The sequence below is a fragment of the Jaculus jaculus genome, chromosome 17 (assembly GCF_020740685.1).
Source record: "Jaculus jaculus isolate mJacJac1 chromosome 17, mJacJac1.mat.Y.cur, whole genome shotgun sequence".
NCBI lineage: Eukaryota > Metazoa > Chordata > Mammalia > Rodentia > Dipodidae > Jaculus > Jaculus jaculus.
This window is the reverse complement of record NC_059118.1, coordinates 53,384,796-53,406,818: the sequence shown is the minus strand read 5'-3', so window position 1 is coordinate 53,406,818 and position 22,023 is coordinate 53,384,796. Positions and strand designations below refer to the sequence as shown.

Sequence of the window (22,023 nt, the reverse complement as noted above, 5' to 3'; positions counted from 1 at the left end):
GGAAGCCATCATACATCTCACATCTTACTGACATGATATTCTAAAACAAGAAAGGAGGAAAGAGAGAGAGAGAATAACCACGCCAACACAGACAGTACACACTTAAGCTTATGGCCCAGTAAAAATGTGCTTGCAAAATTTGCATTTTACCAAATGAATAAAGGAAGTAGAGAATTCATTATGCTTGAATGATTAAAGACTATGTACGGCTTCCAGGTGTCAAAGATAGACAATGGAGAAAATGTTGCTTCAAAAAAAAAAAAATTCTTCTCATTCCCATCATTCATCTCACACCCATTAAGGACTCAGACTGCCAGGAGCAGGCAGGCAATGCCTGGAACAGCAGCGCTCCAGGCAAGTTCAAGACTGGTCTTGGCTACACAGTCTATGTTAAGAGACCCTATCTGAGAGAAAGAGAAAGAAAAAGAGAGAGAGAGAGAAAAAGGTTCAAGTTGATTAAGCAAATATTTATTTTTTAATATAGGGCTGTTAAGATACAGCAAAAATAGAACAACACTAATAAATAAATAAATAAATAAAGCCAGTGCATATAAGAGAGAAGAAATTTCCATTCTTCATTACGAACAGGTAATTGATGGGCTTCCCCAGTCTGCCTCGAGACAATCGTGGTTCACCTCTTTTCCTCCCCAGCTGGAAAGCCGTAGTTACTTCGCACACTGGCCATGAAATGAACGGTAAAGATACGCATGCCTTGCCTCCCCCACTCGAGCAGCTGACGCAGCCTGCACGCCAGGGCTGCCTGCAACCAGGTCTTTTTGGAAAGGCTTCCTCTGCCTTGGCAGCCTTCAAGGCTCACTTGGCACAGGCTGAGGTTGGAGTTTCTTCTGATTCTTGGTCACATCCACCTTATTTTTTGTTTGTTTGTTTGTTTGGCCTTTTGAAAGCTTGAAAGTTTTCAGAAGACATCTGCATCCTTTTGTAGCCTTTTCTAAGCTCTTCCCTGTTTATTCTGAAAGGCCACTGGAAGACTACCTTCCACTTGTGAGCACTGCGGCCACATCACACCCCAATTTTGATCCTCTGCTGAGAATGGTGGGTGGAAAAAAGATTCTGAAGATAACGGAGGAAAAGAATGAAAACCAGAAGGATTTTAAAGACCTTATTTACTCCGACTGGGGCTGGAATAAAAGCTTGTCTCTGCAACACAGAGGAGACACCATGAGAGCCCAGTTCTCCTTCCCTTCGTGAAAGGACCCCTTGACTCGTCTCACAGCTTCATTTCCCTATGATCTATGTCTCAGGGCTTTCTGTAAGCTGTAAGACGACCACAGACACATCAGAAAAGAAACTGGACTTTCCCTGGCCCCAATTAGCCAAACTATAAATAAATGCACTTTCCTCTACCTATTTCTATTTCAATTCTCTAGACCACAGGGAAACTGAGGCAGTAATCATGAACCTAAGTGTCCAGTAACAATAGCTATGATTCTAGGCTCTCTACAAATGTCGTATGGTCCTGGTGTGGTAACATTCATGTGACCCACTTGTAAGAGATGCCAAACTTGCTAGACGGGTCACAGTGCAGACAATTAGCTCTTTGAAAGACTTCCCGTGATCGTCCTTTATAAAAAAAGTCAACATTTTCTAGGATTAATTCTGGGGAGGTGCGTTTCTATGGTTAAATTTATGTAGACACTTCAAACTGTTGAGAAGCAGAAAACATGTGAGTGTTGCTTCCTATTTAAATCAGTGAGCTGGGTTCAATGGCATGATCACTCAGTCTAGTTGGAAAAGTAACTAACAACAAAAGAAAAAAAAAAGAGAGACAGAGAGAGAGGGAAAAAAAGGCAATGACTTCAAAAAATTAGTATTTCCTGGATACTGTGCCTACTCAGAGAAAGTGAGGTTGTAAGGATTATACTAGTCTCCTGAGTTGTTTTCATGAACTGCGAGTCTGATCCCATTCAGATGTCTAACAGAAGCACGGTGATTCGAGAATGTGGAGAGAAGAGGGGACCTGTAGCCAAACTCGGAGAGCGGGCTGCAGAAGTCTCGGGACATGTGACTGGGGTCAAGTTTTTTTCTCTTCTCGCATTTCCCTTAGTTGTCACCAGTTTATACCTGGGCAATTTAGAATTGGAAGAGGTCTTTGTCATCTTACTTAGCTTCTGCAAATGAACCTGCTGGCCCAGGGAAGACTACCTAGCTCTTAAAGGAACAGAACAAGTTAATGAGTGTTTTCATTAGACCGAGAGTTGCACTAAGATGAATCACCTACGGCTGACTCTCAAATTTTATGTTATCTTATTTTGAGACACAGTCTTGCTTTGGAGACAGGATGGTCTTAGTCTCCCTATGTAGCATCGTCTATTTCCTATGTGATAGGATTAGAGGCATGCACCACCATCCTTGGTTCTCTTTGGTTGTTTTGTGTGTATGTCTATGTATGTGTGCATACGTGTGTATTCATATGTGTGGATGTACTGTGGAGGTGAATATATGTGTATGTTCATGTTGGTGGCAGAGGAGAAGTTCATGTGTCATCCCTAGAACATCCTCACTCTCTTTCTGAGACAGGGTCTCTTATTGGTTTGGACCTAACCAATTCCAATTAGGCTAGACTAGCTACCCAACATGACCCAGGCATCCTTCTGTCTCGACCTGCCCAGCTCTGGAATTACAAAGAGCACCACCATGCCTAGCACTATAGAGACTGAACTCAGACCTCGTATTTGCTAGGCAAGCCCTTTACCCACAGAGCTACCCCTATAGCTCCTTTTAACTTGGTGTTTGGGGGGGGGGGGCACATGTACATGCATGCACATATTATATGCAGCGTGTGTGTCTATCCCAACCAAGAGTCTCTTGCTTAAACCCAGAGCTCAGCCTGCTCGTCTAGCTAGCACCTTACACTGGATATTCCTGTCTCAACCTTCTTTCTACTGGGATTACAGGCAGGGGGCCACATCCCCCACCACTTACAGGGGGGCGTGGATTCAAACTCAAGACCTCTTGTTTGTGTAACAAGCACTGCTTTGATTGGGCCATCTCCCCAGCTCCAGCCACTTTCATTTTAATGGACACTAAAAATCACTAAATATTATGTAACATGATTTTAAATCAAAAAGCTCCGTGGGAGCCCAGCACTTCTACCCAGAGCCTTCTTCTTGTTCTGATTTGTTTTGCCCTAAAGAAAGCTATCTCTTCCAGACTGCATTATTGTCACTTGGAGGAACAGAATGACTGCACAGACACCTCAAAGCCTTCACAGGCTGCCAATCCCCAGGGACTAGAGAAGCAAGGCTGATACTATTTGGAGGGAGGGAAGGAGGGAGGGAGAGGGTGAGAGAGAGAGAGAGAGAGAGAGAGAGAGAGAGAGAGAGACCATCCAAATAACAGGAACTCCCATTTTTACTTATCTCTGTAAAAGTGGGTAGGTCTGTCGATGTGCAGTCGGAAGTGATTCATTTTGCGATTTGTAGCCAAAGCCCTACACACTGCAAGAGGCATGGGGCAATTGTTACCAAAAGCAAACCACTAGCTGAGGATGGCGACACACATCTGTGATCTCAGCCATCACTTCAGAGGCTAAGGCAGGAGGATTGCTGCAACTCTGAGACCTTCCTTAGCTACGGAGTCCTAGGCTCATGAGAGCCACACAGCAAAACACTGTTTCAAAAGCCAAAAAGGAAGAAAGCAAATGAAACAAAAAGAAAGCCACGGAAAATTCTACACATGTCTTTTTGAGCAAGACATGTCTCTTTAAGCCAGTACTGGAATTGTGGCTCAGCGGTCACATGCATGTTGACAGCACATCAGAGCCGGTGGTTTCATCCCAGCACCGTATCCACAAAGGAAGAGAGCAGTCACGCAGGGCTGGGACTTGGCGTGGTGACTTAAAGGCACTTGCTCTACACGCCTGCCAACTAGACCCAGGGTCCTAAGTATCAGCATAGAGCAGGTTGCAAAAATGTGTGTAATTCCGTCACAGCTAAGGCAACAGGAGGCAGCGTCAAGAGCACCCCAAGGTTCATGGGCCAGCCACTCTGGCCTTCCCAGTGACAACAAAAAGAAGAGATCCTCTCAAATAAGGCAGAAGGAGTGTATGAATAGGCCAAAGTTGTCCTCTGACCTCCACACTTGTGAACATTCACACAAACACACAGACACAGATACACACACACCCTGGGCGGGAGGGGGAGGGGAAAACGAGGTGCTTTGTTTTGTAGTGTTAGAGATGCCAGGCAAATGCTCTACCAGGGTGCGTGATAGGCAAAGAGTCTACTACTGAGTGACTAAGCCCAGCTGTAACGAAAGGAAGTACAATATCCTCTGTTCAGCAAACCCTTCACCAATTCTGCTAATAGCTAACAATGCTGGCTAGACTTTTAATCTTTTGACGTGCCTAACATTGATTGTCTGTGGGGGTTGTCATACATGCAAAGAAGAGGACCAGGGACGTGGTTCAGTTGGTAGAACGCTTTAGGGTCAATCTTAGCAGCACAACAACTGAGCATAATTGTGCGTGCTTGTAATCCAAGCACTAGAGAGATGGACGCAGGAGGATCGGAAGTTCAAGATCATTCTCCATCACATAGTGGGTTCAAAGCCAGCCTGTGAAACAAGAGACCATGTCTCACAATCGAATAAACAACAGCAAAATAATAAAGTCAGGGCATCTAAAATCAGAAAAATGAGCCAGGGCCTGGAACTCTGACAGGCATGACTGCATATGTGACTGGTAACCCCACACAAACTGACTTCACTCCCAAGGGTATCCCAACATGTTGTCAGAGTTTGTAGGAATTTTGGTGGGAATTTTCTGGGCAGTCATAAGCAACAAAATACAGTATGCCACTTAAATAACATACCTCGAGAACAGCAACTTTGCACCTGTAAGATTGGAATGTCAGGCTAAGTTTCATAGCTCAATAGATTTTTCTTCTTTAAAAAAAAACTATTTTTATTTATTTATTTGCAAGCAGAGAGACAGAAAGGAGAGAGGGTGGGGGAGAGAAGATTAATGAGAATGGGCAAGCCAGGGCCTCTAGCTAATGCAAACAATGCTGATGCTTGTGATTTTTTGTGCATCTGGCTTTATATGGGTACCGGGGAATCGAACCCAGATCTTTGCAGGCAAGCATTTTATCTGCTGACCCATCTTCCAAGCCCCTCAATGGATTTTACAACGTAAGTTAGGGCTTCCAAAGCAGAATTCCTTCCTAATATATCAAATAAAGGAAATTACATAAATATTCCCAGTAATGAATTCCCAATCATAATTCAGGTTATTGTTACATATGTTTAAATATTCCAATTCAAATAAAGTCTCCACAAGTACGGCGATGTCTTCTATGATCGACTTGACCTATTAACTGAACCTTTGTTCTAAAAATTAACAATTAGACACACACTGCACAGGAGGAGTCTCAAATGAATGACAGGATACCCTTCAGTGGAGAATGGGTTTTCCATTCAATAAATGCTACTGGGAAATGGGCTTTTAGTTTGGAAGGAGACAGATCATATGGTGTCAGAGGCCTATGATCCTAGTTCTTGGAAGAAGGATCATGAGTGTGGGCTACATAGTGAAACCTTGTTTCAAAAAATAAAATAAAAGTAAATGAACTCTAGTTTACCATGCAAGTACATGTTTTGACACAGATGCCTTCTCCATATATATATATATATATATATATATATATATATATATATATATATATATATATACACATATACATATATACATATCATACATTTCAAAAAGTAAAATACAGATAAATAATTTTATAGTCCTTATAAAGCATCACTGACTTTAAGTGGTTCTAAGATACCAGATACTTTTGAATGGAGTGGTATCAAGACTTGCGTTATGTTTGAAGGGTCATTTGGTGTCATGCATGAAGAGCCGACACAAAGGGACAAAAGGGAAAGCAGAGCCACTCAAGCTACCACCCAGACCCAGGGGAGAGCCAGGCCTGTCTTTCCAGCTACTCAGAAGGCTGAGACAAGAGGGCTGCCTTGGCAACTTAACGAGACACCGTCACCAATGGAAACTGTACAGATGAGCGCGCTGGGGAGGTAGCTGAGCGGCATTGCGGTGGCCGAGCACATGCGATCCTGCGTTCAGAGCTGGTTAAGATTTTAGTGTGTTTGCAAAAGGCAATCTGACAAGTTGAGTCACAGGAACAAAAGAGACAGGGATTCTCCCAAGTGCATCACACGGTCATCTCCAGGAATGGAGCCAGCAGTCAGCGAGGTGGGAAAGCCTGGGGGAGAAGCAGGAGTGAGAGACCGATGACACATCCATTTAGAATTTACAGACCCATGCGGATGGGGTATCAGAATCCCAGCCTAGCTACTGTCACAGGCAGCTTCCAAGGGGTCCTCAGTAATCCACCTTTTGGCATTCACATCATGGTGACACTTAATCCCTCAAGGGTAGACGGGTTTACTGATGTTCTTTAAAAATGGAGCATAGCCATTTTCGAGGTGGGGTGCTGTGGATTGAATGTGAAATGTCTCCCAAGACTGACGTTTACGGCGCTGTTTGGGGAAGGCAGCGGAGCTCTGCACCAGCCGCGGCCGGCAGAAGATAGTCTTATCTCCTTCTCAGAACGCACATGCTCCAAGTCTGACTTTTCACTACAGAAAATGCTGGCAACATGTCGCTGACAGAAGGGCTGGGCTGTGTGCATCTAGAAGTCTTCCACAGCGCTCCTCAGTTTCGACTTGGATACCCCCAGACCATCCACATCTGTCACAGAACAAAGAGGAGGCCGCTGGCTACTGAAGGGGACCCTCAGCCTGGCTCTTGAACCTCTGCCGGTTTAGTTCCCCTGATGCAGCTATTAGACAATTTCCAGGCCAGTTTGCAATGCTCTAATATTCATTCCTATAGATTAACTGTCGTATGCATGTTAAAAGCTCTCCTTTAAATAACAGAAGTCGTGCTTATCTGCAGGGACCACGTCTCGAGACCCCCAGTGTAGACCTGAGCGCAGACAACGTACTGAGCCCCACACGTACTCTCTCTTCTTCCATATAAGCACCTATATTGAGCTTTAACTTATGAATTAGGCACAACTAGAGGTAAGCAATAACCAACAATGTAATCAAACAATTAAAGCAACACACTACAAGAAAAGCTGTTGAAAACTTATGCATTTTTTATTTAATATTTTTGGTTCTCTGCTGACTGTTATCTTAGACTGCAAAGGATAAAATCGTGGATCAGGGGGACCTCAGTACTCAATGGTAAGGAAAAGGACAAATACTAAATGCTCTCAGTGGTTTGTTAAGACTTTTTCAAAATAATGACAGAAAATAGATTTTCAGTTGGCAATAGAAAAGCCACTAAGGATTTAGACACCATTAAATTTTTCAGTAGGAACCAGAAAGACCAAACTTTTTAAGCCTTTGAATTTTATAAAAAGTAACGACTATTGCCCCTCTAGTTATTATAAATTGAGATGTTTCCATTGTTCCCCTGACCCAGACAGGTGAAACACAGAGGGCGAGAGAAATTATCTCTACTCTTCTGCCTAGATACAAATTCAGAATGGCACTGTGGCAGCAAGAAACTGTTTCTGGTTAAAGGCAGTAGCATTCTCATTGCCCAGTGGGGTAATGCCCATCTTGTAGCAGTTAGAAACATCATTTTTTTTATCAACACAGGCAGAATTCAGTCCAACATCCTTGCACTCTGGACATATGGATTCAACCAATACAGGATCACAAACAGTGAGGGAAAAATCCGTGTCTATACTGAACCTGTGTAGACCTTTTCATGTCATTATTCCAGAAACAAGGTAGCCCAGCCCATTACACTGCATGCCCATCGCAGTAGGCATTACAAGCAAGCTAAAGATGACCTGAAGTGTAGGGAAGGAAGTTCGTAGGTCACATGCAAATAACCACACCATTTTAGCCATTTTATATAAGGAACGTGGGCTTCTGGGATTTTAATACCTGTAGTGGTCCTGGGACCAAATCTTTTCTGACACCTAGGAACAAAATGTCATATGTACTTTTCTGGGGTTTTAATGTTAGGGTTGTACTCACCACTAGTGGAAAGTAGACAACTGGAAAAAAAAAGTCATGAAAAGAGTCAAACTCATTTCCATTTACAAATCTTTCTATTACGAAAAGCGACTGTGTTTTATAAGTGTGTGCTGTGTCACCAACTTTCTTTTTGCCATCTAAAAATATCAAACAGAAGTAATAGCTGAAGCAGCTAGGCTGCTACCACTTAACCTACAATTTGGACAGTTTGTATAAGGAGAAAATTACTTTGTCTTATGACATAAGAAGCATATGCTACTAATTAGCACACAAAATGTCTAAAACAGAATTTTCAGGACATGTGAGTCTGAAAATGTAAGTAGAAACAGCTTTGGAAAATAACAACAGAATGGTAAACTACGATGGTGTGGGGGGGCATCATTTTTTTCTTGACTTTAGAGAAAGTCAATCAAGTTATTTGGTAAATGTCTATAGTCTTCAAATAAGGTGCTGGTTTAAAGCAAAGTAACTGAGGGGGTATAAAGATGGCTCAGCAATTAAGCCACTTTACTGTAAAGCCTAACAACCCAGGTTCAGTTCCCCAGTACCCATGCAAACCAGATGCACAGAGTAGCACGCGCGTTTGCAGAGGCTAGAGGCCCTGGTACGTCCATTCTCCTTCTCTCACGTTTTCTCTCTGCTTGCAAATACATTATATATAACACATGTTACCTCCGCATCTGAAAGTAGGGAAAGGGGAGCGTACATCATACACCAGCCCAGAGGGATGCTACGATCTGCTGTGCTAAAAAGGGGCAAAAAGGCTAGGGAGCACGCTGAAGGAACTGACCAGAAAAACAGGAGTTCCTACTGCTACTGCTACAAAGTTCAAACTGCTCAGCCAGCTGAGGCCAGAGGTTTGAACTCGTGATCTTAAATCCTTGCATGTGGAGCGTGTGTTAACACGTATTACCAGAATTGAGCCCAAGCCTCTGCACAGGCTAAGCAAGCACTGTAATGTGAAGACCTCTTCATATTCCCCAGATGTATGGAGGACACAGAGGATTTTTTGCGTAGATAAATTATGTATGTACTGCATTAGAAAAGCAGAATTTAAAACATGTATTATTCCCTTTTTTGGTGTTGGGAGTTGAATCTAGTTAAATGCTAAATGTTATGGAGCTAAGTGCTTATAAAAGGTCATTATAATTTTTTTTTCAGAACAAAGAAGTTAGAATGATATTGGTTTGAATTTGTATAAATTTTTCAATTTTTGGCTTAATAGAAAATGGTTATGTTCATGGCTGGGGACGTAGCTCAGACATACAGCATTTACCTAGCATGAATGAAGCCCTGGGTTTTGATTTCAAACTCTTGGGGAAAAAGGAATAAAAGTTAAGAGTCTCACTTGTCTGAACTCAATTTGCTGTCATACATTGTTTGGCTGAAGCACCTCAGAAAGCCCGTCTCCATCTGCAGCTAGTTACGGGCATTCGTGTGTATGACACCCAAGCTTCACCACGGAAGCCTCTTCCAGGTCAGTGGTGTAGAATCTGAAGCATATTAATGCATTCTTGTGGCTTTTAAATATTAAAATTCATCATACCTTGACTTTTGGTTGGATCTTTGACCATGCATGATTTTATAACACAGTGCACTGGTCATTTGGAAAATTGTTGGTTCACTGATATGCAGTTGCAAACCTGACAGATTTCATTATAAAATAATACTAGACATAAGGCTCTGAGACGACATCCCTAAGAGGAGGGGAATGAGTAATTTTATTACAGAAAATAGTTTTACCTTATACAAACCACCTTGGATGTTCTCAGAGAGAACCATGGAAGTGGCTCACTTTCTCAACCCAACAGACCCTTCCAACAAGTAAAGGCACTGAGTCCAGTGCCTATTTCTACTCCTTGGCCTCTGTAAGTCTGTTAGTTCCTAGAGGTCACTAGAACCAACTTAACAAGAGCCATTTATTCACGCTGACCACAGCCACGATATGCATCGGGAGACCAGGAGAAAGGAGCTGGCATGGCAGAGAACACCTACTGACTGGTGTCCTTGCAGAAAGGAGGGTGGCAAAGTGCCGTGCTACATTTTCCTTTGGCAAACTCCTTCTTCCACTCTAGGCTCTAGTGATATCATCAGGCTTGGTTAAAACTAAAGAGAAAGAACTCTTTCCAAAGTCAGTTCATAATGCCCCCCTTCTCACAAAGAGAAAGAAAGAAACAAACAAACAAATAAACAAAGAAGGGGCTGGAAAGATGGTTTAGCAGTTAAAGCACTTGCCTGAAAAACCACAGGACCCAGGTTTGATTCACCCAGTACCCACATAAGCCAGATGCACAAGGTGCCACGTGAGTTTGAAGTCTGTTTTCAGTGGCTGGAGGTCCTAGTAAACTCATTCTCATATTCTCTTTCCCTTTCTCTCTCTCTCTCTCTCTCTCTCTCTTTCTCTCTCTCACTCATATAAAAAATAAACTCTTTTTAAAAATAAAATAAAAATTCTGTGCATGGTGGCACATGCCTTTAATCCCAGCACTTGGGAGGCACAGGCAGGAGGATTGCTATGAATTGAGGCTAGCCAGGAGCTGCAGTGAGATCCAGGTCCGCCTGGGCTAAAACAAGATCCTATCTCAAATAAACCGAAAAGAATGAAAAAGAAAAAAGAGTCAGTTCATGAAGAAAGCATGTGAGCTGCCCAGAGCACTTCATCTCTGGGTGTCAATCTACACAGGTAAGAACTCATAGACCACCCTGGGCATTATGCTACAACGAACTTTATGCCTCTTTAGCCTTAGAACCGTCTTAGGTGGTACACACTTCGTTACCCTCTTTCTAATAAATGAAGAACTAGAAGCACAAAGTAGCTCCCCAGAGAACTGAAAAGCAGTAAGTGATGCGTTCATACTCCAGCAATCATGTGTCTGACATCAGAACCTCAGTGTTTTAGGCTGCCTCTCCTTAAACAATGACTAGTTGACCCGATGCTTCCTCTGGCAGTCATTCCAAATCATGAACTATCTTCTTCATGTTACTTTTTCACAGTGAGGAAGAGATCATCTTAGGAGAGCTGACTCAGAGCCCACCCTAACCTATATAGATCACCATGCATTCTTTTGCCTCCCAAAGCTCACTGGTTTTCACTTGGAAAGAGCAGTCTCACTCAAATGCCTCATCTGCTGGAGGCTGTGAAGTTAAATCTTTTGATTCTCCAAGGGTCTGAGGATAGTGCGCTGATGATGACGGCCCAGCAATATGACTCAAGGCACATCAGCCACATCCCCATCTATCCTTTTTATTTTCATCTTCTTATTTTAGAGAGCGAGAGAGAGAAAGAACTGGTGTACCAGGACCACGGCCACTGCAATGGTACTCCAGACTCTTGCATCAACTAGTGGGCATTTGCAACCTTGGATTTGCCTCACCTTTGTGCATCTGCTTATATGGGATCTGGAGAATTGAACATGGGTCCTTAGGCTTCGCCAGCAAGTGCCTTAACCACTAAGGCATCTCCCCAGAACCCCCATCTCTCCTTCTGAAAGCACATTTATGGAGGAGGGTCAGCAGAGATGCTAGTCACTGACAGGCGTCCTTCTCTTCAGCTTGGTGGGGCTACTCACTGGTCACCTCAGGCCCCTTGTCCATCATCTCTTCTCTCCTTGGACAGCTTTCTTCCTGCTAGTCCACAGCATTGGAAACCCACAGCATAGCTTCTAGATTATTCGTAATTACTGCTCAATGTCTAGCTCCAGACATTTTCCTTCCAGTGCCTCTCTGCAGGGACCCATGAACATGGCCTCACCTGAGGACTGTCTGCCTAGTATTTTGTGAATCTCATCTTTGGAATTATTACTGACAATTTCTGGACAATCTCTCATAGTGTGATTTCTTCCAGTACTGAACATAAAGCACCATGCTTACTCCCATTTCTCTAGAATTGGCTGAGTATGGAGAATACAGGCATGGTGGCTGGGTGCAGGTAAGTGGTAGAACATGTGCCTGACCACGCGTGAGGTCCTGTGTTCTACGGAGAAGAGGAATAGGAGGGGTGAGCAGATGAAGAGTCAGAGGAAGGGGAGGCGCCGGAGGGAGGAGGAGCCACATTCACGGGAGGAGCTAGGAGAGGAGGAGAAGCCAGAAGATGAAGAACCAGAGGAGGAGGAAGAAGATGAGAAAACAACAATGACCTATTTTTATGAGGATTTTCTTTTTTTTTTCTTCTTGACATATTTTTTATTTATTTACAAGCAGAGAGATGCACATATTTTGTATCTATTTACAAGCATACCAGAACCTTTGGCCACTGCAAATAAATTCCAGATGTAGGGTGGAGAGTGGCTTAGCACCTGAGGCACTTGCTTGAGAAGCCTAAGGGCTTATGGTCAACCTTCCAGGTCCCACGTAAGCCAGACACACTGTGAAGCAAGCACACAAGGTCGCACATGCACACAAGGGGGCACATGTGTCTGGTGTGCGGTTACAGTGGCTGAGGGCCCTGGGATACCAATTCTCTCTCACTCTGTCTCGCTCCCTCTCTCTTTGACTCTCACATTAAAAAAATGCAGTCAGTTGGGCTTGCCTCAAAAAAAAAAAATTCCAGATGCATGGATACTGGGGGATGAAAACAGGGCTGTCAGTCTTTGCAAGCACGTGTATTGAACCACTAAGCAATCTCTCCAGCTCCTTGGGTTTCTTTCTAACTTCTTTCTGGGTCTGGGAAAGAGCTCAGCGGGTAACAGCACTTGCAGCGTGAGACGTGAGGTCCTGAGAGGACTTGACAGGGTCTGAGTTCCATCTCCACACCCACATAAAAAGCCCGATGTGTCCATGCTTATCTGTGACCCTAGTCCTGAGGCAGACACAGGATAATCACTGGAATTCCTCGGTCAGCCAATGTGACTGACAAACCACAGCTCCAGATTCAGTGAGAGACTCTACCTCAAGGAAACAAGGTGGAAGAGTGAGAGAGGAGGATGCCCAATGGTCTGCCCTGACCTCTGCTTGCACACACACAGCACATGTGCTACACACACACGGGTGTGTACTACACACACATACCACACACACATACATACCACATACACACATCCCTTCAGTCCTATAGTTAAACGGGATCAGCAGTGTGATTCACCTAGATGTTTTAGTCAAAACTCAAGAGACCAGCATCCTATGTAGCAGTATCATTACATATTTCATGCCATATTTATGACATTCCCATAAAGCAGAATTATTTTTCCTATGAGCTAATGTTAGAACAAAATAGGAAGCTGGGCGTGGTCGCACACGCCTTTAATCCCAGCACTCGGGAGGCAGAGGTAGGAGGATCACCCTGAGTTTGAGGCCACCCTGAGACTCCATAGTGAATTCCAGGTCAGCCTGGGCCAGAGTGAGACCCTACCTCGAAAAAAAAAAAAAAATAGGACAGTGTACTGAAGCTTGGCAAAAGGAATATGGATTTGGGGTGTATCTCCACAATCTACTGCTAATGTCTTGCCCATTCTAAATACTCACGGATCCTTAATGCCCTGTTACCTACAGTTCATGTCTTGCTCGAGTTTTCTGCTTTTCACAGGAATGACACTAACATGGAGCTTTTTAATGAATATTATCCTTTGGACCACAAACTATAGGAAACGGGAGCCAGGATCTACCTCATTTTCTTGGCTTTATAAACGCTCTTTGGAAAATCATGCTACTTTATTTTTTTAATCAAATGGTTGAGTATACACTGAGCAGTAATAACCCAGATGGAGTATGTCAGATTTAGGAGTGATTTTGTTTTCCAAAATCCACCTTTCTCTCAAACTAAGTAAGTTAAGGGCTTGCAAAGAAGCCATGGCTCAGAGCAGATTGTGGCACACATCAAACTTGTGTAGACAGTTAGAAAGTAGAGAAGCTCTGATAGCCCATATCTAATGACTGTGGTCACTTTCCATCCTAAGTGGCCATCTCTCACCTGGAGGCTCCCTCACAGACTCAGGTACAACAGTTGCCTTCCTGAGTCCTAACGTCCTCATTTTACCATTTTTTTTTCTTTTTACATACATCGTTCTTGGTGGAAATTTTCAACCACCACAAAGGTGGGGGAGAGGTGTGGCATAAGTTGACTTCTTAGTCACACTTCCTGAGGGTTGCCATTTAGTGTGTTTTCAATATTTACTCAGAGCAACAGCTAAATCATTACAGTGTGTGAAGTGCTGTTCACTTTTTCCATCCTAGTAGATCCCTTAGCATGCTGTACCACAGAAGATAGTTTTCCGAGTCACTGTCACTAATAAGTAAAGGGCTGATGTATGGATGAACCCCGAAACTATTCCTATTACTCCTGGATCCCAAGTGAGCAATCCTAGGTCACTTCTGAGATCAGCAAGAGGTATTAACTTGATGTTCACACTGGATTCATTGGCACAGCTCTATACTAACACTCTTCCTTTGCTACCCCAATTCACCTCCGTGGTACTGTTATACTCACCCCTGAGCAACTTGGAATGGCAGACCACAACAGTCCAGTTGAGGGTGTCTCTGGCTCCCAGCCAAGAAGAGGTAAGCGGAAGGGCCAAGAAAATTAACAGAACCATGGCAGCTGGTGAGAGAGAGGCTTTTATGGCCCTATTACGCCTGTTCCTCTTACAGCAACTTCACTTCGTTATCCAACCTAGAAACACCCAGAACCTCTTCCTCTGCCTTCTAACAATTCCCCCAAGTGAGCTGGCATCAACTTCTATCAATTGTTTCCTGGTTTTATCATCGGAATCTTTCCTCTTTCTGCCTCTCCAAAGCCACTGTGGCCTCCCTCCCAGATGTCTGCCAATTCATATGGTCCTGAATCAATTCTCCAAAATGCGACCAAAACTGCCTCCAGAAAACACACGTGTGGAGGCCGGGGAGCTGTCTCATCGTGTAAAGTGCTTGTCTTGCAAACACAAGGCCCCGACCCATCTCCAACATCTCTGCACAAAGTCAGTGCAGCGCATGCTGTAATCCCAGCTCTGGAGAGGCAGGCAGGCCATCCCTTGGCCTTCCTGGCTAGCTGGTCTAGACAAATTGGTGAGCTCTAAGTTCAGACAAAGACTCTGTCTCAAAAGATGGGGAGCCGTCGAGGAATACACCTCACATGGACCCTGGATTCCATATACATGGACACACACGGAACCGTTTACATGTACCCTCACGTGCATGCATATCACACACACAGACATTATTTTTTAAATGCACAGGCATTTGATCTCTGTATTGCAGTGCCCACTTTGGTTTCATTTTCCATGGTTCCAGTTACTCAAGGTCAACGATGATCCAAAAATATTAAATTGAAAGTTCCAGAAATAAGCAATTCCTAAGTTTTAAGTTGCTTGCTATTCTGAGGAGCTAGGTGAAATGTTGTCTTGTGCCATCCAGGTGCCAGGGAAATGATGCTTCAAATATGCCAGAGAGAAAACAGCAAGGTGGCGAAATGGTGAAATTCTCAACTTCATAGGGAAAGAAATCCTACACTGAGACTGCTAAGATCCACAGAACAATGAGAGATCCTGAGAGAGCTACTTACACAGCTTTCATCAGAGCGCATTATTGTTAACTACTCCATGTTATCAGTCATTACTGTTCTTAATTTCTTCCTGTATCTAGCTTATAAATTAAACTTTATCATAGGCATGTATGTAGACCTAAAACTTGGATATATCAGATTGGTGCTGTTTGTATTTTCAGGGATCTCCTGGAGCTGGGGAATGTGCACTCAGCAGGTAGCTATGAACAAGGGCATTCCCCAAACCAAAAACCATGGAGGACACCTAAATGATCATGAGTGAGAAAGGGATTTGATCCCAAGTGACAACACACACGCACATGCACACACCACACACACCACACACAAAAACCTTAGAAGTATGTACCAGAAGCATTGCCAAGCTGCATGGATATATCTGATTATGCTTGAAAGGCCATATATTTAAACGCTACTAAAAGTCAAGCTAAAGAAAATGATTTGGGATAATTTTAGGCAGTTATAAAAACAGAAACAAATGCTATTTTTAATTTCTGGCTCACTATAAACTGACAAGATATGAATATGAATTTGACAGAGTAATATGTAATGACTGTTTCTGCTCATCACAGCTACATGCCAAAAACTCAATTTTATATTTCAATTTGAAGCGACACGTGGAACTTACTATTTGTAATTACAAACCATCCTGGTTAAAATAAATTGACTGTGGCTAATTTTTGATGGAATGACATCATAATGACTAACAAAATATATAGTAAGTATTCTCAAGTTCGCTTTCATGAAAATTCTTTCAAAGTTCGACCTCAAACAAGTGAGAAGCCGTCTCTGAGGTCATGACATGATGCTCTCCTCGTCTCCACGTCAGTCAGCACGCAGCACACATGCCCTGGCAAGGAGCTCTGTGGGCCCTCGTGGGCAGGAAGAGGCTATGCTACAGATGGCACTCAAGAGGCTTACAGGCCATGCAGGAAGACAGTATGGGCACAGAGACCAGCTCTGTGAGCAACTCCAGAAATGCCAAGGACTTCGCAAGAGGAGGCTGTCTGAGCTAAGACTTGGAGAGGGCTTAAGGACTATAAGGTGGGAATTCTAGACTCTTAATTAAGTTTCTATTCCCAAAATGAAATGAATTAACTTGTTTCTGGAGGTAACATTTATTAAACTGCTGTGTGACACTTTTATTGAGCAACTATGGTGTGTCACAATGTTTATAAGTGTTATTTTATAGCTTCAAACCACATCTACAATGATAATAGCCTATTTCTAATGGATTAAAGAGAGATCGGGGCACCTTTTAACATCCCCAAGGGTCTTTAGTTATTACTAAGCATAAATAAGTGAAAATCCTATTCAAATTAATAAGAGTTACGATACAAAGACAGTGAAACTGCTGTGAAGAACCATCAAGGGCCAAAAAACATATGTTTTTCTATAAATATGACTGAATATGACAAGAGTTTGTATATACAAAAACCCAAACTACACTGCCAGGACATTAAGATCAGCAATAGCATGGGCAGATGTCTATCTGTCTGCCCGAGCTCTAACATCAGTACCCTGCCACAACTTCACTTTAAACCACTTTATCAAAGGCAGCTCATGGCTAGAGAGATGGCTTAGCAGTTAAGGCACTTGCCTGTGAAGCCTGGGGACCCATGTTTGACTCTCCGGATCCCACATAAGCTGGACACAGAAGGTGACGCAAGGGTGCCAGGTCACACATGAGCACAAGATGGTGCACACATTTGGAGTTCCATTGCAGTGGTTGGAGGCCCTGGCATGCCAATTTCTCAGTTTCTCTTTCACTAAAAAAATTACACACACAAAAAAAGTGGCTGTTGCTACTCACAGTTCAATAGCAACACTCACCAGCATGTTCAAAACCCTTTCAGGAGGAAATGCATCTCGGGAAGGCGCTCCGAGAACAAACCTCCTGGGAGAGGATGTGGCTCAGGGGCAGTCTGTCCTTAACATATGCAGGGCCCTGGGTTTAACCCATCCCCCTAAAAAACTGGCCCCACACTTGACCTACTTATTCAGGCTCTTGGAGTCCAGGAATCTGAATTTTCACCCAGCTGCCTCCTCACCCCAAGTGAGGGTTAAGCTGTCCATGCAAGCTCTGGAGCCTCTTGCCCAGTGTTTCCTCTGCACCTGTTTCCCTCTTGCCTTCGCCCTCACTGATGCGTCCTTGCCAATTTAAACAATTACTTTACGACATCCTCCAAATGTTTTCTCTGTCACACTACATTAACTATTAAAAAAATGATTCTAAAACACTGAAAAGAGGCCTTTAAAAAATTTTAATGCTACTCAAGTCAGTGAAATGTGCCACAGGGAATAGCCACATACCTTGGAGACTGGGGTAGACAGACAGACTGAATGGTGACCTCAAAAAAAGATGTACACACCCGAATCGCCAGAGCTGCGAAGAGCTTCTCGGACACACGAGTGTTACAGATGGGCTCGCTTGCGTTTAGGGGCTGAGGCTGGGGAGTACCCTAAGCCTAAGGAAATCACAAGCGTGCTAGAAGTGGAAGACGGAGACCAAGGAAATGTCACAGGACGATGTGACCGCAGAAGATGGGCACAGAGGACCCGCTGGCTCTGCAATGGAGGAAGGAGCCATGGCCTCAAGGACCCGGAAACGGATATGGATTCCTCTCTACCTTCTTGATTTCACTTGCTAAAATCTGCATTGGCTTTCTGACCTACAGAACCGTAAGTCAATATTTTGTCATTTGAACACACCAAGTTTTGTCTTTTTTATATATATAAATTGTGATGACACAAACCCTAAGGCCCAGCAGCTCATACTTTCTGATCAAACAAGAGGCACTAAAACAGAATCCCAAATATCTCTGTGGGACATGGTCCAAGGAGGTTCTTTCTCATTGATGCGTCTCTTCTCCATCTCTCTCCACTCCATCCTGCAGTTCTTCTATTAGCAAGGCAGACAACTTACTGCCTTGGACATGAGAATAGAGAAAGGATTGAAGAGAAGACTTCATAACTTTAGAACTAGTGGGTTTTATGGCCAGATAGTCCTTAGGAGTGGAGGACTGCTGTGTACATTGTAGGCTGTGTGGTGGCATTGCCAGCCTTTACTCATGGCACGCCAGTGTCACTAACCCATCTCCCAAGGGTAAACATCACAAATGCCTCCAGGAGCCTTCCTTGATATTCACAAGTGTAAGACACATACCCGCTCGCTCACTTGGAGGTCTCCCATCAGTTCACCAGGGGTTTCCCTTTAGTCCCATGGAAAGAGAAGCTTCTCCCTGGGTTGGCAGCTAAGAATCTCATATCTGAAATGCTTGGAACTACAGTGCCTCTAGAGCGTGGAGATTTTAGATTTTGGCAGATTTGCACCAACAGTCTGGCACTTGTAAATCCATGTGAAAAGATAACAATACATTTGTGTTTTTTAATACATTTTTTAAATTGTTTTTGTTCATTTATTTATTTGAGAGTGACAGACAGAGAGAGAGAGAGAGAGAGAGAGAGAGAGAGAGAGAGAGAGAGAGAGAGAGAGAATGGGTGTGCCAGGGCCTCCAGCCACTGCAAATGAACCTCAGATACATGTGCCCCCTTGTGCATCTGGCTAACATGGGTCCTGGGGAATCGAGTCTCGAACCGGGGTCCTTAGGCTTCACAGGCAAGCGCTTAACCGCTAAGCCATCTCTCCAGTCCTCATTTGTGTTTTATATACACCTCACATACATAGACAAAGGTCATTGTATACAAGATCTCAGATAGCTCTTCATGAAGCAAAGATCCTGCAGAACTTTCGATTTGCAGTGACATGCTCGTGTTCAAAAGGTTCCAACTCAAGAGCTTTTCAGGTATACATAAGGACTGCACAGACTCTCCAGTCACAGCCAGTCTCATTCACATGCGTTTCCTAAGAGCTCTATACATGTGGCATTTCAGAGTAGCTCTAAGTCAAAATCCAACCACAGGCCTTTGAAAGTGTCTCACCTACACTTATTTCCAGCCACAGACAACAGGAATATAGCTCTATGACAGGGACCCTCCGTCTGACCCCTCAAACGAGCTTACTGTCCACACCACTGCCACCAGGGCCACAGGAGTCAATACTTGCTCTGAGACTGTTATAAAAAACACTACAGCTCGCTGAAAGTTTTATCACCTAGACATAAAAATCCTCTCAGTTAGAAAGTCAGCAGAGTATAGACCAAGCAGGCAGAGAACGGACTGCAAGCCTGGCTCAGACTGCAGACCAGATGTTTTGGAATCAGATGCTGGGAAGTGACCACTGTCCTGGAGTAGGAAGTCAGCCCTGAGAGAGAAACAGATCATTTCCTCAAAGAGTTCTCTCCAAGAAAATGACTAAAGATGTTAAAGTTCCTATTTTAAGTAGTTCTGAATTTGCTGGGGCTTTCAATTTCACTTTCAAAATGACAAAGCAGGAAAGGGGATAATGGAAACAACACTACCTCCTGTTTTTACAGAAATCTTGAGCAAAACGACAGTTTCCAAGGCTGGATGTCATGTTCATAGGCACACAGTTGGTCTCCGGGACAGCTACCACCCAGTGGGAGCTCCATGGTCTAGATGGCCGTGGCTGCTGGGTTACATGTGTGGGTCCTTTGCAAAATGTTCCTCCAAGAATGTTCTCCCACATCCCTGGCAGTCCTCAGTAACCAACAACTTTTCAAAATAAAAATAAATGGGCTGGAGAGATTGCTTAGCGGTTAAGGCATTTGCCTGCAAAGCCAAAGGACCCAGGTTTGATTCCCCAGGACCTACATTAGCCAGATGCACAAGGGGGTGCACGAGTCTGGAGTTCGTTTGCAGTGGCTGGAGGCCCTGGCGCGCCCATTCTCTCTCTCTCTATCTGCCTCTTTCTCTGTCACTTTAAAATAAATAAAAATAAACAAAAAAAATTTTAAAAAATTATTTATTTATTTGCAGAAAGAGAGAGAGAGAGAGCGCAAATGAGTGCGCCAGGGCCTCTAGCCACTGCAAACTCCAGGTGTGTGTACCCAGGTTTCCATGGGCATTGAGAAATCGAACCCAGGTCATTAGGCTTTGCAGGCAAGCACCTTAACTGCTGAGCCATGTCTCCATCCCACCAATGTCTTTTTAACACTACTTTTTTGCACCCTTTGAAGATTAAGCGTCAGTCAACTACGGCCACAACCATCAGTGCCAAGACGGTCACTGCTCTTCTTCTCAGAGGATTTGCTCCAGTGGCAAATGATGTGACATGACCCCGAAGAGCTAAAGACCACAGTCCCAAAGCCAGCACACTCATCCAGACTCTCCTCCCTTTGTCACTCAGATGTTTACAATTAAAGTGACACAGAGAGAGCTTTGTGTAATGCCACCCATGTCAGTCAACTTTATCACACCTATGAGGGGAAAAAAGAGAGTTTTCTCGGGGAACAATCTTCTAATTGTGAAACTGGGCTGCCAGGGACTGCTGGGGAATAAGATGGCAAGAATGAGTGTGAGCAAAAGAAACACGGACATCATTAGCCATGTCTCCCAATGCAAAACTAGGGATTTCAGAAGTGTCACATTACACTGGTTACCATTGAGACCAGGGTAACACCAGCAAGCCTAGGTCTCCAGGCCTGCCTCCATCACCAGCACCAGAAGTGAGACATGATGCATTAACATTATACTGGCAAATGTGGGTGAGTGTGCAATTTGGCAACAATGCACACTAAGGAAGATGTCTAAGAAAAGTTCAACTAACCTCCATATGCCCCATATAGACAGCTGGTTGAAAGACACCCTTACGTGGCCATACTGAGCTACAGGACTGAAGTCCCATTGAAGATTCTCTAGCTATAACTTTTTACTTGGAAAGTAGCTCAGGTATGCAACATCCTTATTTAAAAATCACGGACAAAGTAGCACCTTATTCAAAGCCCACCAGCACCAATACATGAAAAACTACAGCTGGCCATTCCTACATCCCTTTAGCTGTTAGAGACATAGAAACATGTTGGGCCTTTTTTTTTTTTTTTTTTTTTTACAGCGTTTGCTGCTTGCTTCCTTTAGGCCCAGAAGATGCATATGAATAAAATATGGTCCTTACATTTTCTATCTAGTGGTGAGCATAATAAATAGACAAGGGCATGGCAGGGCTATGAAAGAGGAAAATTGTGTGAGTGACAGAACAGATGCCTTTTTTCTATAAAAAGAACACAGAGTTGGGTTTCTATCTTGATTCCCAACTCACGAGTTATGTCTGTGGTTGTGATGAGCGAAGGGTTTCAGTGTGATCATTTCTGGCTAGAAACATCTCCTTCCAGCTCGCCCGACAGGCGTGGCCTCTGCTCCGGGCTGTTCAGTTGACTCGGAGAGGCCTGCAGCAGCCGCTGTGATGGTTTCCTTCAACCCCATGCCAAGATTGGGAATATCACTGTGTTCCTTTTCTCCTACGTTTGCTGCACCCTTTATAACATTTATCCTATTTTGTTATTTTTTTCACGTATTAGTTCACAATGTTAAAATTTTATTTTCTTAACTTTAGCACACAAAGTAACGGACTTCATAATGGTATCAAAAAA

At 43.7% G+C, this 22,023-nt stretch overlaps 1 protein-coding gene across 9 annotated transcripts in view; it reads right to left on the bottom strand.

Annotated features, from left to right (window-relative positions):
* Atxn1 (ataxin 1) overlaps window positions 1-22,023 on the bottom strand; it is a 467,297-nt gene that overhangs the window by 353,323 nt on the left and 91,951 nt on the right. The window lies entirely within an intron of this gene.